Source organism: Castanea sativa, chromosome 12, assembly GCF_040712315.1.
Source record: "Castanea sativa cultivar Marrone di Chiusa Pesio chromosome 12, ASM4071231v1".
In the NCBI taxonomy this organism is placed as follows: Eukaryota; Viridiplantae; Streptophyta; class Magnoliopsida; order Fagales; family Fagaceae; genus Castanea; species Castanea sativa.
In genome coordinates, this window is record NC_134024.1 from 29,293,198 (window position 1) to 29,310,522 (window position 17,325).

Consider the following 17,325-nt stretch of genomic DNA (forward strand, 5'->3'; position numbering starts at 1 on the left):
CACCACACCGGTGCTATCTTCTAGGTTCTTTGTTTTACTTTTGCAGGTGTTGCTTTCGTTTGAGGAGTGCTTGGAACTCACTGGTGATATTTTCGGCATCATCAGAAACTTTCACATGCAGTAGTTAATCAAAGTCGAGAGAGAGAGAGAGAGAGAGAGAGAGAGAGAGAGAGGGTGAGAGAAAGAGAGAGATAAAAAGAATGAGCAGGCAAGAACAACAGCAGCAAGTAAGTGATGTTGTACCATCATCGTCATCATGGGGTGGAGGGAGCAACCGTATAGCAGCCCTTAATCTAGAGGGAACCCCACTCCCCAATATCACTGATAGTCCTGATCATGAACAGTTTGATCATCATGATGAGGACTCTTTAAGGTTTTTCTCATATAACCCTCTTCTCTTTCTTTCTTAGCTATGCATTTTCTATCTTTAAATTTCATTGTTCTATATGTTTGGATAGATTATCTTGTTAGAATCAACATTTGAGTATATATGATTGATGTTCCAGAAACCGGGGTAGAGCAAGTTCCTATCATATGTAGGCCTTGGATTCCTTGTCTCCTTAGCTTATCTTGACCCAGGCAATTGTGAGTCTCTTTCTGCCTCTTCCTCTATCTCTATCTGTTTGTGTGCGTGTATTTGACAAAGTAATATCATTTTTACCATGTTGCAGTGGAACTGATTTGCAGGCTGGAGCAAGTCATAGATTTGAGTTAAATCAAATAGGAAAAAGATGGAACTAGCTATTACACTAAAAATTATGAAGAGAGGAAGTCGGTCTTTAACAAAAGTTTAGATATATTATAGGTTTATTTTGAAACATTTCCTAAGAAATATTACTTTTACTCCTTATAGAAGTTTTAATTATATTACTTCTCTTTAAAAAGAGAGGATATATTAAAATTTTAGATTAATATAATTTGAAATATTAATTTATTTCTTGAGTGAACTCTTGCATATGATTTTTTTTTTTTTTTTTTTTTTTTTTTTTTTTTTTTTTTTTTTTTTTTTTTTTTGCATTTTGTTATTGTTAGTTTCAATTGCTGTCAAAACTTGAACAATAATGTCAAATTCTGAATGAATTGTTTCTTATATAAATTCATTTTACATGAATAATTAGTGAACCGTTTGTAGATTAATATATGAAAATAAATGTATTTATCCCATTAATACATGAAAATAAATTAATACTTTGACATAAATGTAAAATTTTGTTGCAATGAAAAGTTAATGAAGAGTATTCATTTTCTTTTAGAATAAATTGCACTTTTGACTCTTAAAGTTTGTAATTATTTTCATTTTGGCCATTTTAGTTTTAAATATTACATTTTGACTTTTCATATTGGATTCAATCTTCATACTGGCCTCTTTAGGTTTTTTTTTTTTTTTTTTTTTCTTTTGTTGAAAATTTTAAAAAGTAAAAGGCCAAACAAAAACTGAATCAAACATGAAGGATTAAAATAAAAATTTTGAAACATAAATGATCAAAATGAAAATAACCCAAAACTTAAGGACCTAAAATATATTGAATCAAAATTTTGTTTTGTTTTGTTTTTTTTTTTTTTGAGAAACTGAATCAAACATAAATGGCCCAAATAATTAAAAATTAGTTTACAAGAGAAATATTAAGCATGGTCGTGCTATTTGCTATTTTCAGCTACTGTGGGTGATACTTATTGGATTGACCTTTGCGCTCATAATTCAATCTCTGGCTGCATATCTTGGTGTAAGCACTGGTAAGATGCACAGCAAACAAATTCTAGAACAAAATATAGAATTTAATGTAGTTTCTGCCTCAATTTTCTTCTTCTTCTAGTAAATAATCAAGATAAGTTTTTGTTTACGTATTGCCACAGGCAAACACCTTTCAGAATTATGTAAGGCTGAGTACCAAAAATATGTGAAGCATTGCCTATGGTTGCTAGCAGAGGTTGCAGTCATAGCCGCTGACATACCCAAAGGTAAAACAATAAAATTGACTTACAAAGACAAATGATATCATTACAATATTATGTTTTTTTATTTTATTTTTTTAGAGAGTTGCAACCTATGGCGTCATTTCTTGATAATAGCTTTTTATCATCAGACCAAGATACCAATCAGTTTTTGGTGTAGGCGGAGATTGAACCCCATATCTTTTATACAATCATCAGAGACTTTACCAATTGAGTTAACTAGAATCACCCATATTATGTTGATGCATGCACTAGCCTCATCATTCTTGAATTATCCTCTCATCCATGTCTCCTTGATCATATTAAAATTAAGGAAGAATAAAAAAATTTCAATTTTTTCAATTTGTGGCAGTGATTGGAACAGCCTTTACACTAAATATATTGTTCAACATCCCAATATGGACTGGAGTTCTCATCACTGGTTTAAGTACTCTCTTACTTCTTGGCCTACAGAGATACGGGGTAATTTATTTTATTACCTATTTAAAATTTTCTGCTCCATTAATTATTTATTAAGTAATTTAATTGGGTGTTTAATTTTTATGCTCTAACTATATATCCACATACTTTGTGTGATATTTTTATGCCAACTAACAATTATCCATGTACGTTTTTGGCTACCCGTTAATTACTATTTTATTTTTAATTGAGACTAATATTTTTATGGCCTACTATCAACTACGTTTTTTTTTTGGCCATATAATTTTTTAATAAATGTGTATAATATTTTTATTCTCAACTATCCACTTACGGTATTCAGCAAAAAAAAAAAAAAAAAAACTTCGTACGTTGTGTGACATATAGTTAGGTTTTATTACATAGTTTGCAAGTAATACAGTTTGGATACAGCTGAAAACTGAAAATGCTGTAGTAAAATAATTTTTAAATTATCGTATAGAATATTAGCATTAAAGCCTTAAAACATTACCCCCCCCCCCCCCAAAAAAGTTTATGGTTTTCAATTAGGTTGAGTTTCTATTGGTATAATTTTTACAGACCTTTTTTGAAGTGAGAAACATAGTGCACAATCTTTTTTCTATTGTTTAATCTACTTCTTATCATACAATTTTGGAAATTTTTTTTTATACAAGATGGAAATTATATTTTAGCCTAATCTAAGTGTATATGTGTGTGAAGCTCCTTGCTGGAAACTTGAATCTCGGCCCTTACCCCTCACACTCCACAAACATTTATACTTGAGGAGTGATCATTGCACCAAGACTGTGCAGTAATTTTGGAAATTACTAAAGCCTGAAGATACTATTGATTTTACCATGTACAACACACAAATTAATATAGTAATGAATGTGATTGATGAGTTTTAACCACCTAATAATGAATGCTTGATTTTTTTTTTTTTTTGTAATTAGTGACACAGCAATTTATAAGTTCTAAGTAGTAGAATTTGCAATATCCTAGCATTCCTTTATAATTTTGGGGTTTAAAAAAAAAAAAAAAAAAAGGGATGGGGCATTTTTTTTTTAATGGAATAAACCATAACAAAATTGGGGCCCTAGGCCTAGGCCTTAAGCTGCCATTGAGTGGAATAGAAGATTTTTATTTGCAAAGAGTCATGGCCTCAACCGTAGTGCTACTCCTTGGAGTTCAAGAAATTGAAATCATGTTCTTTCTCGTTTTCCACTATAGTTATAATTCTTGTTACAACATTTCTGGTTGGTAGGTTAGGAAGCTGGAATTGCTGATAACAATACTGGTCTTCGTAATGGCTGTATGTTTCTTTGGAGAAATGGGTTATGTAAAGCCTCCAGCAGTTGCTGTGCTAAATGGGATGTTTATACCCAAGCTCAGTGGCCAAGGAGCCACCGGGGATGCCATAGCACGCACTTTTGGGTGCCCTTGTGATGCCGTATGTAATTTACTGCTTCATTAAATATCCTTCATTATTTCTTAACTGTTTATTTTCTTCCTTCTAATCGTTAATTTGTGTTATACCACATCGTGCATTCCATATCTTTTGATCAATAGGCACAATCTCTTTCTCCACTCGGCTCTTGTGCTATCCAGAAAAATACCAAATTCTATCCATGGCATCAATGTAAGAATCTAGTGCTTACAAATTGCCCCTTTTAATTTTATTCAAATTTCAATTTAGTATTATAACTTCTGATTTATTCAATTCACTCCTATAACATCCATAATCCATTTTTTTTCAATGTAGTCCTTTCATTAGGATGGTTGCCAGTTACGTGTCCTAAAACAATGTAATTTTGGATTTCTTTTTTTTTTTAATTTCTAAAACGACATCATTTTTAAGACATCTAACAACACTGTTTGACGGAATTAGATGGAAAGACTACATTGAATCAAGGTACAAATTTTTTTACTAGTACAAATATTTCAGAAGTAACAAGATTGAATTGACTTTTAGAAAAATTAAAAGATGTAATTTGTAATTTAATCAAAGAACAAATTATATACTAGTGAGCTCCAGACTCTAGTGATTATCATAATTGTAGATGGTAAAACTAGTTTTATTTATTAAATTGCATAGGAGAGATAAATGCTTTCTTTATTTTCCAAAACAATTGCTTTTTGGTAATGTGTCAAAATGCTTGTGTCTTCCTTGTCGTGTTATATCACAGGATGCATGTCGATATGTCCTAATAGAGAGCGGATTCAAATTGTTTGTTGCATTTCTAATCAATGTTGCAATTGTCTCTATATTGGGCACCGTTTGCTTAGCCAATAATATCTCAAATGAGACTGCGAATCAATGCAATGATCTTAACCTCAACTCGGCCTCTTTCCTTCTCAAGGTTCAATTGTATATATATGAAATTATTTTACATTAGAATAATGGTTAAATAATTAAATTCAACAATTTTTACTTTAATTAAAGATTTTCAAATAAATGATAGTCTATCAATTTAAATACAATTAGAATGTTTATGCACAAGGTCTAACATAATTTTTTAATATTTTTTTTTTAATTTTATTGATTTATGTGTGTAGAATGTATTGGGTCGGTCAAGCTCAACAATTTATGCCATTGCATTACTAGCCTCAAGGCAAAGCTCCACCATCACAGGCACTTATGCAAGGCAATTCATCATGCAGGTCCTGAAAATTAAACATACAACATGCACACACAAACATATATGTTTATATCATGTGAAGCTACCCTAATTAATTGGGATTAAATTTTAATTAATTTAAGGATGGTGTGGCTTTTATAAGGTTTCTTGGATCTTAAGATGAAAAAATGGATTAGAAACCTGATAACAAGGTGCATTGCCATTACACCTAGTCTTATTTTTTCCATTATTGGAGGATCTAATGGTGCAACCCAACTTATCATCATCGCATTGGTTTGTAACTTGTGAACTATGTCTTTTTTTTTTTAATAAACGTTTATACCTATATTCAAACATAGGATAAAAATTTAATGGGTTTTGCTTTGCAGATGATATTTTCATTTGATCTTCCATTTGCTCTAATCCCCCTCCTTAAATTCAGTAGCAGTGCCACAAAGATGGGACCACACAAGAATTCAATATATGTAAGTTGTTTTTGTACTTCTTTTTCTTTTTCTACTTTTGCTTTTAAATGAGGTACAACCATTATAGTGGGTCTTTTTTTTTTATACAAGATAGAATTTCTACTTTAACCTAATCTAAAGGTTTGTTTGGTTAGGAGGGTAGAAAAGTGGGAAAATAGAAAATGGTGGGAGGATAGAAAAGTTTTTATTTTCTCTCCTATTTATTTGGTTGAGAGTGGAAAGTAAAGGAATGGAAAAAAGGGGTTTGAATAAATTTACTCATATACTCTTGTTAAAGAATGATGCCCAATTAAAACAAAAAAGTGACAAATAAGCACAAAAAAGAACAATCTCTCAAATTTATTAAAAAAATAAAAATCATGTCCCCAAAAAAAAATCACATCTAGTTAAAAACAAAAGCCCATAGAAAATCAAAAGAAAATAAAAAGGAAAGAAAAGGCAACTTTACTGGCAGAAGAAGAAGAAAGAAAAAAAAAAAAAAAAAAAAAGAAAGAAAGGCACGCCCAAGCCTTAAATAAATAAATTTAAAAAAAAAAAGCAACGTTTTTACCCAAAAGAAGAAAAAAGAAAAAGAAAAAAGGCAGCCTAGAAAAAGAAAAAGAAAAAAGGCAACGTTGCCAAAAAAAAAAAAACATAAGCCAAAGCAACGTTACTGAGAAGAGGCAAAAGTTATAGCTCATGAATAAAGTGAGGGGTAGGTGAGAGAGTATTTGTGTAAAATGTATTTCTCAGCACTTTTCCCTCTCCATTTTCCTCCCAAATTGGGAGGATAAAAAAAGTGGGCCCAGAGGGAAACCTTTCTTCCCTATTTTCTGTCTCTCATATTTTCTTTCCTCAACCAAATAGTGAAAAATGACATTTTCCATCCTATTTTCCTCCCCCTATTTTCCATCCTCCCTGTTTTCACCCCAACCAAACACACCCTAAGTGTATATGTGTATAAAACTCCCTTCTAGAGACTTAAACCCCGACCCTTGCCCCCCACACCCTACAGGCACTTATACTTGTAAAGTGACCACCGCACCAAAAGTGCGTGGTGGTCATTATAATGGGCCTTGATTAAGGTGATATGCTGAATTTATAATGCTCATAAATGCAATTCATATGTATGAGATTTAGATATAGTCTTTTTAGATACTTTTATCTTAGACTCGTCAATTAAATTCAATCATATAACTACATTACTCAATATAGCATAAAGATAATGAATTTCTTTTAACGACAATTAAATTAAAATATATGGCTTATTGACTATTGCAGTCACATGATTGAATTTAATTGAAAAACATAATTTATAACACCTAGGTAACTATATTTAAGTTTAAAGGTATGTCTCTAATAGTTGAATTAGAAATCTGGGATTCAATTCCCGCCTACACCAAAAACCGGTTGGTGTCTTGGTTTGATGATAAAGAACTATTATCAGAAGCGGACGCCATAGGTTGAAAACAATATAATAAAGAAAAGAGTTTAAAGGTATGAAATTAGATGGCCAAGGCAACCAAAGCATAAAAAAATAAAAAAATAAAAACCACCACATTCTTGTTTCTATTACACACACAGATAGGGATGGCCATACCCATTGAGTAATGGATATCCAACCCTACCTAATCCAATTATTCTGGGTAATACCTAGTTTTTAAGGCATAGAAGGTAATTGGGTAGGGTTTGGATATTACCCATTTACCCATTATTACCCATTTAACTGGCCAAAATGGGTATTTGCCCCATTTGCTCAAAAGGTGTAACAAAATGTCATTGTTCTGAAACTATCTAGCAAAATACCCTTGTTTTGAAACTCGATTTTTAGAAAATCAAGTTTCAATGAAATACTCGATTGGATAAAAATTGAGTAATGTGAGAAATTTTACATGGAACTCAAGTTCCATGTATTTTTTTTTTTTTTTTAAGTTTGATTTCACATAACTCGATTTTCTAAAAATCGAGTTTTTCATTGAAACTCAATTTTTAGAAAATCAAGTTTAAAACAAGGGCCTTTGCTAAATAGTTTCAGAACATAGGCATTTTGCTAGAAAGTTTTGATGAAATGGAAAAATGCCCATTTTGGGCCCATTTAGCTAATTAAACTAACTCAAGTCTAACTCAACTAAATTATTATGGGTAAACCTCAACCCACCCAATTACCCAATAATCAAAATTACCAAATTGCCCCTAAAACTTGAAATTGACCAAAGTATTTCTAAAATTGCCGAAATGCACCATAAACCTAAAAAAGGACCGAAACACCCCCGAAACCTAAAAATTACCAAAATATTCCTGAAACATAAAAAATGACCAAAACACCCCCAAAACCTAAAAAAATGACCAAAATACCCCCAAAAATTAAAATTACCAAAATACCCCTTAAACTTAAAAAATGATTGAAAGGCCACCGAAACCCATAAAATGACCAAAATACCCCCCGAAAACTAAAAATTACCACCCGAAAACTAAAAATTACCAAAATACCCTCTAAACCTAAAAAATGATTTAAATACACCCGAAACCTCAAAATTACCAAAATACCTTCAAAACATAAACTACACAAACTTCTAAGCCATGTTTTAGGTTATTTTGGTCATTTTTTATGTTTTGAAAGAACATGTTTTGTGTAGTTTATGCTTAATACTTCAAAGAACATGTTGTTCAAGTTTAGTATTAAAGTCAAGAAGATTGGACTAAGAATCAAGTGAAGAAAAGGTGTTTACTAAGAAAAGGTGTTTACTAAAGCTGGACACCTACGGACAGCTGCTAGACAGATAGCTATCTATCGAGGTTTAATGAGTCTTGACAGATGTTATCTATCGAAGTATCTATCGAGGTTACATAAATCATAATTTTCAGATCTGATTTTTGGGCCAGGCTTTTGTATTTTTGTAGGGTTTATTTTCTCACAACCCTAGGCATATATAAGGCTTATTTTAGAGGCCGTCACACAAGAGAATATAAGGAGAACAATTACAAAAGGTGACCGAAACCTTGTTCTCTCTAAAAGAAGCTACTGCATCTTTGCGTCTTAGGGTTTTGTAACCAAGTGCTTCTTGATCTTCATTGTTGATGAAGTGAAGAACTTTGCAACCAACATCTTCTTCTCTAGTTGGTGATTGAAGTCGCGTACTAGGATCCGCGCAATTGGTTAGTCACGTACTGGAATTCGTGCATCAAAGGGTGGCGTTCATATATTGAAAAGTTCAAAGGTTCTAAAGCGGTAGAAGGTTTTTGCTGTGAGTTCATCTACGAGGATTGTAGAGTCTAGGGACAAAGGTTTTGTACTAGATTTGAAACTTCTCTTTACTATAGTGAATTGCTTTTCGGGAAGGTTTCTCCCCAGGTTTTTTATTGTGAAACTGGTTGGTTTCATTGGTTTTCCTGAGTCATCATATCTTGTCATATATATTTTTTCGTTGCACTTAGTTTTGACATGATATTGATGTTTGTTTTTTATAACAAGTTTTATGCATAATAAATCTAATTAACAACTTGGGTTTAAAACTTGTTAATTCTCTCAACCGGGGTCTAAATTTCCCAACATATATCATAGCAGTCATCTATCTTACCTTCCGAAAAGACACTGTCGTAACATTTGTTGAGCCTGTAAAGCATCACCACCCAGTAGCCCAAAACAACATGGAACACAGGCTAGGCAATTCTTGTGTGGTGGGCGAGTTGGATCACATTCCTTACAGAGAGGATTTGGTTGATATCCCACTACCAGAGTGAAGGGTTTTTTTCTAGATCAAATGCAACAACAGCCAAGCCAAGGTATATCGTTAGTGGTAGGGAGCTCCAAGTTAAATGTGGCTTGAACTTTCGTCAAGTTCATCTAAGGCTTTCCCCCTATGGAAATTGTATGTAATTACGAACCACCATTTGTAGTTTCCATTATTCAATTGTAAGTTTATGTTGAACCTTTTAGTTTGCCTTTAACGAAATTCGACTTTTCATAATGGCTATTTAATCTCATGATAAATCATTGATAAGCTTAAGTCTCATTGTGATATAGGAGAATGAGGAGAGAAAATAGGAGAAATTTTAGAGATATGATTTCAATAAGTCAAGTCAACAAAATTAAAAAAGGAAATATTAGGTTTGTTAGTTGGTGAAATCCCAATACTGATCCGAATATTCTGTCTCCCAACCCTCCCCTCAAGTTAGAGCATGAATGTCAAACTTGTAAGCAAGGTGACAAAATTGATCTTTGCCAAGAGGCTTTATGTAGAAGCCAACAATACGAGAAGTTCATATTAATCTAGCTTTAATCTTTTCATAAATAAGGTGGCAATCCGGTTCAATATGTTCAGTTTGCTAGCGGATGATGATGAGATTAACAAGAATATGGAGTACTACTTTGTTGTCACAATAAAGTCTCATATGGCCATTATGGTTGATGCCAAGGTCCCTGAGAAGCTATTGAAGCAAAATGAGTTCACATGTGGAGGTCATGACATAATACTTGACTTAAGCAGAGGAGTGAGAGACACTAATTTACTTATTGAACTTCCAAGAGATGGGGCTGTTACCCAAAACAATTCCAATAGTTGGTGACAAATTTCCCAAGTAGTTGGACAAATACCTAATCAACCAGATCTGTTTCGAATGCTAATTTGATAGTATAATTTTCTTTGGAAGACAAAATATTCTGTCTCCCCCCCCCCCCCCCCAAAAAAAAGAGTTACAAGCATTTACTACTTAATCCCCTGTCTTTTGTTTTGAAATTAAGCTTAATAAAATTTAGCATTAAAAGACCAATTTACCTTTTATTGTTTATGTTTTAGAGGGAAGGGTAGATTGGTCTTTTAATGTACATTCCGCTAGATTTAACTAATAATGAGACATGTGTTACATGAGTTTTAGTTTAGAGAGTGAAATCGTGCATTATTGTAGTTTAGGGGATAAGTGTAAAATGAAATATAATTAACAGTGAAAAAGTGTAATTCTTATAGTTTACAACAAAAATGATTGTGATATGTCTTCATAAGTTGTTTTATTATCTGTGTGCCCTGTAATTCTTGCTTATTTCTTTTATTTTAGAATTTTATTTGAACTTTTTACTAGGAGACATAAAGCTTCAATATTTGGATTTTTCACTCAAGAATTCATGCCTAACCTCACATCTAGGGGTGGCAAAGTAAGTCCAAACCCATTTGCCCGCCCAAACTCATTTGCCCGCCTAAACCCACCCACTCTAATTGAACCCAAACCCACCCAATTATTAGTTGGGTTAAATGGGCATCAATCCAATTAGACCCAGTGATTATTGGGTTTTAACTAAAAACCCATTGAGGCCCATTTAACCCAAAAACAATATACCCAAATTCAACCCAACCTTTCAATAAAATAAAAAAATAAATAAAAACCCAGCCCTCAGTGTTTCACGAGGGTTTTCATTTCCTTCATTTTCTCAGCCTCCAAACACTTCTCTCTCTCTCTCTCTCTCTTGCTCTCTCTCTTTCTCTCTCTAGCTCTTCACACCAGTGCACTCGCACTCCGTACAAATCCACTCATCGTGGCTGAAAACCTAGCGGCCAGCTCTTACTCTGGCGCAGCAGATGTGGAAGTCGTGCTCACAGCCATCGCAAACGACTACTTGGCCTTTAACCTCAGGCTTGCCGCACGCACCACAAGCACCAGAGGAGCGGGGCGCGTGGTTGATATTGTCGGTGTTAACGTCGTTCTCTACACCGGGGAGTTCCGAAGGCCTCCTAGCAGTAGCAGAGGGTTGTTGTGGAAGTTCCAAACGACCGATTTTCCTTGCTGGAGACGATTTCAGATCTTAGATCCCAAGCTGTCGATTCCAAGAATCCTACATTTTTTTTTTTTGTGAAGTTTAGTATGGCTTCTGTTGGCATTGGATTTGTTGGCTTCTCTGTATTTGTTTGATTTGGGGTAAGATTTTTTAGGTAAATTTTCTTATTTTTGGTAGATTTCAAATGTTTGGTAGGTGGGAAATTGTGGGAAAGTACAAGAAATTTGTTTAATATTTTTAGAGTATTTTGGTCATTTTATTTTAGTGGCATTTTGGCAATTTGGTTAATTGGGTAATTGGGTGGGTTGGGGTTTACCCATAATAATTGGGTTGGGTTGAATTAGGGTTTGAAGGAATTAGTTAAATGGGTTTTAATGGGTAAATGAGTTTTATATACCCAACCCAATTATGCCCACCCCAAACCCACCCATTTGACACCCCTACTCACATCAAAACAAAATCAAAGAGCTTGCTCATGTGAACTACTTTGGCATTTGCTCATAAAAGCATGTAATGTGATACTCTTTGTTACGTCTTCCAATATTGTTTCATCTAATATATTTTATTTTAACTAATTGCAGACCCACATGATGTGCGAAAAAATTAGATGATTTAATTTGTTTTTTTGTTTAGTGAAAAATGAAAATAATAGATGATATTTATAAGTGTTAGTCTCAATCCTTTTTTAAAATGACGTGATTATTTTCTAACAAAGTATTTGATACAATATATTAGATTTTCTAAATTAATCTATCTATATTTTTTATTCAAAAGTGTTTTAAATTTTATAAATTTTTTTCAAGAAATATAATGCACTTTACATTCAATTATTATATAAAATGAGATATTTTGTAAATAATGTAATATGTGGTTAGAATTTGTTATTTGAAAGTGTTTTAAATTTTATAATTTTTTTTCAGGAAATATAATGTATTTTACATTCAATTATTATATAAAGCGGGATATTTTGTAAATAATGTAATGGTTGGTTAGAACTTGTATAATGTTCTCTCTCTCTCTCTCTCTCTCTCTCTCTCTCTCTCCTTTTTTTTCTTTTTAATTTTTTTTAAAAACCTGACCTAGAACCATATACAAGTCAAAGCATTGGTTGATTGAGAGTAAGTTGTGCATTCACTAAAGGGTTGAACATGACATTTGAAGTAGGTAACTGCTGTATTGAAAATTTTAAACGCATGATTTACCCCTAAATTTTACATTTTACCCCTTGAACTATGACCCCCCCCCCCCTCTCCCAAAAGTCATAACCATGTACTACTTAATCCCCTGCCTTTGGTTATGAAATTAAGTCTAACAAAATTTAGCATTAAAAGACCAATTTACCCTCTATTGTCTGTGTTTTAGAAGGAAGGGTAAATTGGTCTTTTAATGCTACATTCTGTTAGATTTAACTGATAATGAGGCACGTGTTACATGAGTTTTAGTTTAGAGAGTTAAATTGTGTATTCTTGTAGTTTATGGGATAAGTGTAAAATGAGACATAATTGATGGTGAAAAAGTGTAATTCTTATATATTTACAACAAAAATGATTGTGATGCATCTTTCGTAAGTTGTTTTATTATTTGTGAGCCCTTTAATTCTTGCTTATTTCTTTTATTTTAGAATTTTATTTGAAATTTTTACTAGGAGACATAAAACTTCAATATTTGGATTTTTCACTCAAGAATTCATGCCTAACCTCACATTAGAACAAAATCAAAGAGCTTGCTAATGTGAACTACTTTGGCATTTGCTCATAAAAGCATGTAATGTGATACTCTTTGTTACGTCTTCCAATTTTGTTTCATGTACTATATTTTATTTTAACTAATAGCAAACCTATGTGATGTGCAGAAAAATTAGATGATTTAATTTTTTTTTTTTTGTAGTGAAAAATGAAAATAATAGATGATATTTATAAAGTGTTAGTCTCAATCCATTCTTAAAATGACGTGATTATTTTCTAACAAAGTATTTGATACAATATATTAGATTTTTAAAATTAATCTATCTATATTTTTTATTTGAAAGTGTTTTAAATTTTATAAATTTTTTTAAGGAAATATAATGCATTTTACATTTAATTATTATATAAAGTGAGATATTTTGTAAATAATGTAATGTGTGATTAGAATTTGTTTTTAGTACTCCTTACAAATGGTTCATCCCCTATACGTTTTGAATGACCTAAAGAGGAAACAAATATTAGGAAATCCATTACTCAAAAAAAAAAAAAAATACAAAATTGTGATAACATAGGTTAATTTTATAAAACCCTACCAACATTATGCTATGAAGAGAAGGTGACATATTTATCAATAAAGCGACTCCTCTTTTTACATAAACTTTGTTAGGACATATGTGGAACATGTTATGAACATATGTCATTTAGAATTGGCTAATCCTTTGACAAAACACACTTTACTTGTAATTGAGTAGATCTAGGATGTGTTTAATACTTCAAGGAATAAGAGTTCAAGCCCAAGTATTGAAGCCATGCAAATCTATCCAAGAATCAAGTGAAGAAGTGTTCTTTATTAAAACTTAACAAATAGGTTGACAGATGTATCTATCGAGATTTAATATACGAAGCTCGACAAATAAGCTTGACAACTACATCTATCGAGAATTACGAAATTCAGATTTCCAAATCTGTTTTTCAAGCATATCGAAGCTATGTGTTTAGGTTTTCTTTTCTCACAACTCTAGACATATATAAGGATTATTTTAAGGGTCGTCTCACTTGATGAAACTGGATGCAAAGGTTTTATTCATGCATATTGTGACCGGAGACAATTTACCCTAGTTCATATTTCTCTTGAATAAGCTGCTACGTTTCTACGCCGTAGGATTTTGTAACCAAGGAGTTTCTTGATCTTCATCGTGTGGATGAACTGAAGAACTTTGCAGCCAATATCTTTCTCAAGTTGGTGTGTTAGTCACGTGCATCGATTGGTTAGTCACGTACTTAGATCCGTGCATTGAAAGGAGAGATTGTCACTACATTACAAGTCCAATTGTGTATTGGGGTAAGGGTTCAACTGTAAGTTGGTATAAGGTACTGATATTCCTTTACTTGTAATTGCTTGTTTTGATAATAGTGGATTCTCGGGAGTAGTGACGTTAAATTTACCCATTGAGGTTTTGCTTCGGTGGCTTTCCCCATTCGTAAACAAATTACCAGTGTCAAATTTAATTTTCACTGCAGTTAGTTATTTGGTGATTTGTTTGCGCTACTATGTTTATTGCATGTAATTGAATCTAATTAATTAACTTGGCTAATTAATTGATTAATTTACTAAAGAGGTCAATACATTCTTAGCCTATTAAACTTTTCCTCCCATACATTACCGAGGTGGACCGAATGGACCAAAAATAGACCGAATATACTGAAATGGACCGAACTTGACGGAATGGACCAAATTGGACCATATGGACCGAAATACGATGTTGCTATAACTTAACAAGAGTGTAGTAACAATAAATTCTACGTTTCAACTTGTAGATATTATATAGACAAGACGTGCTCCTTGTTAGACTCAATGCCACACAGACCAAGGCTCATGGAATCCCATTATTTTTGGTTCTCTACTGTTGCGGCACTTTTGGTTTTATTTGATTACTTATGAAATAACATGTGCTGCTTTTATTGGTTCCATGCAATTTTAAAATGCAAGTTTGATGGTCTGTGATGTGTAAACTTCAAGTTTTTTCGCGTGTTTGTTCATTGGTCATGGACACGGCACAATGGGATATGTCGTTGCCTATTCTCTACTACTCTTTAGTTGTCAGTTTCTAGATAAGTTTAACCCTCTGAACAGTTTGAAAACAGAAAACAGGACTAGATAATGTTGAATATCATTACATTTTACAATGAAATCTTAATTTATATCCCTGCTGTAAAAAGCCTCTGCTGGTTGAGTTTGGCCCTGCTGGAACAACTACGAAAACTAACCGAGTTCCTGAAATGGGTATGATTCTGTAACAAATTTATATGTAATTGTCAAGCACTTTTTTTTTTTTTGGCATCCCTTGCAATTGCCATCCTGATAGCCATTGCCTAATATGCCCCTTTTGTCTTTCCTGGCTGATTAATTAGCTCCATGTCCTGGGTCACCTAAAATATTTCCTTTTCCAAGTCTCCCTAATATGTCTCCGAAGAAAGTATTAGTAGCACACAATGTCTTTTGCTCCTTTGTCTTCCTTCAAATTATTTAACCTCGCATGTTAATAAGCCCACTGTTGCAAAGGACAACAAGCATTTGGAGATGAGTATAATTCTTCATGTGTTATGTGAAGTTGTTTTAGATATTTGACATATGCTTGACTCTTCAATTTAGTAAACGTACCTGCAGGTTTTAAATTTGACTATATATGTAATTCTTTTAAATTTTCAATTTGTTGGAACTTAGAACCTTGATTTCCCCTCCCCTTAAAAGGTGATTTTGTTTCATATTATTTTGGTGTGAAAATTCATACCAATTTTCATACATATATATATATATATATATATATATATTCTAAACTATATATATAACATCCACATGCATGTACACGCGGATGAACAGCCATATGTACTGTTATACCTATATAATTTGCTTGATGCTTGAATTTTTACGATAGAAAGATGCTTAAATGGACATAACACAAACAAATATAATTTAAAATTAACTGTTGAGGGGTGTGTAGATCTGTATGAATCGGTGGCATGATTGGAAAGAAAATAAACTGCTTTTTTATGTAGAAATTTCCCTTCATCTATTATCTTATAGATGGACAAATAAATTTGTAGGTTAGGCATGGAGATATATTTGTAGAAGTTGAGGTTGTGAGATTCCGCTTCTCAGTGGTGGCGCCACTGTCAAGGTGGTCCTATTTTATATTTATTTACCTTTAAAAAAAAATTTGAGACCACTCTGAATTTTTTTTTTATGCCAACAAAATTAACTTTTGGTCTATAATTTGAGCAACTTAACAATATATTCGGATTTTTCAAGCAAAAAGATAAAACTCAAAAATAAAAATTTGAACTAAAATCTGAAAAAAAAAAATTAAAAATTAAAATAAAACTACTAAAGGCCGGGTAGTGGCTTGATTCTTTGACTAAGTACACTGCCCAATACAACACAATTTCCAACATTTTATTATTATTTTTCCTCACTAAATATATATTACATCTCATTTTTAATTTTTTTTCTTGTTTATTCTTAACCACACACGTCTTTTGTCTCTTCGATTTCTACACTTCAGGTCTGTTTGGATACCGCTTATTTTATGGAAACTGAAAACTTATTGCTAAAAGTACTGTAGATAAAAGTAAAAGTTAGTTAAAATAGTAAAGTGAAGCTCATAAATAGTAACAAAAAGTGCAATGGGCCCATAAAGAGTAGCAAAAATAAGCTGAATAGTAAAATAATTTTAATTTTTCATTTCAACTCAAACGCATGCTGCGTGTGTGTTCGGATAAATTATTTTTAGCCAGCTTATTTTACTATTCAGCTTATTTTTGCTATTATTTATGGGTCTTACTGCATTTTTTAGTACTATTCATGTATCCCACTATACTATTTCAACTAAATTTTACCTTTATCTACAGTATTTTTAGCAAAAAATTTTCAGTTTGAGCAAAATAAACGGTTCCCAGACACTTTTACATCTACGTTTTAAATTTTATTACATCTTCATCTACACTTTTACATCTATGTTTTGTCTTCTTCCTTGTTCATAAATTCTGTCTTCTATCAGTACCAATGCGGTAGTGTCTCTTCTCAAGTTTTGAGTTTCAAATTTCTCAATACGATTTTTTTTTTTAGCTGTACAGGTACTGTTGTTCTTTTTTTTTTTTCTTTTCATTTTTTTCCTTTTGAGGTTTTTCGATGTATAGAATGCAAATTTGTTTTGATTTTAAGAACAATTTTTTCTTTTGAAGCACAAACTTCATGCCGGCCAAATCTTGAATTTCAGCCCATATTTACTGAAACGTCTCGAAACACCCAAAATAGACCGGAATGACCTGAAATTTTTTCAAAGTGGAATAGGGTGGGTTACTGTTCCGGTTTGTTTACCGGCACGGTATTTTCCAGCACCTAATTACCTAAAGGCTAAAAC

General features: G+C 32.4%; 1 pseudogene; it reads left to right on the plus strand.

The window, feature by feature from the left end:
* Nucleotides 1-200: 200 nt before the first annotated feature.
* LOC142621067 (metal transporter Nramp7.2-like) lies at nt 201-9,193 on the plus strand (annotated as a pseudogene).
* The last annotated feature ends 8,132 nt before the right edge of the window (nt 9,194-17,325 follow it).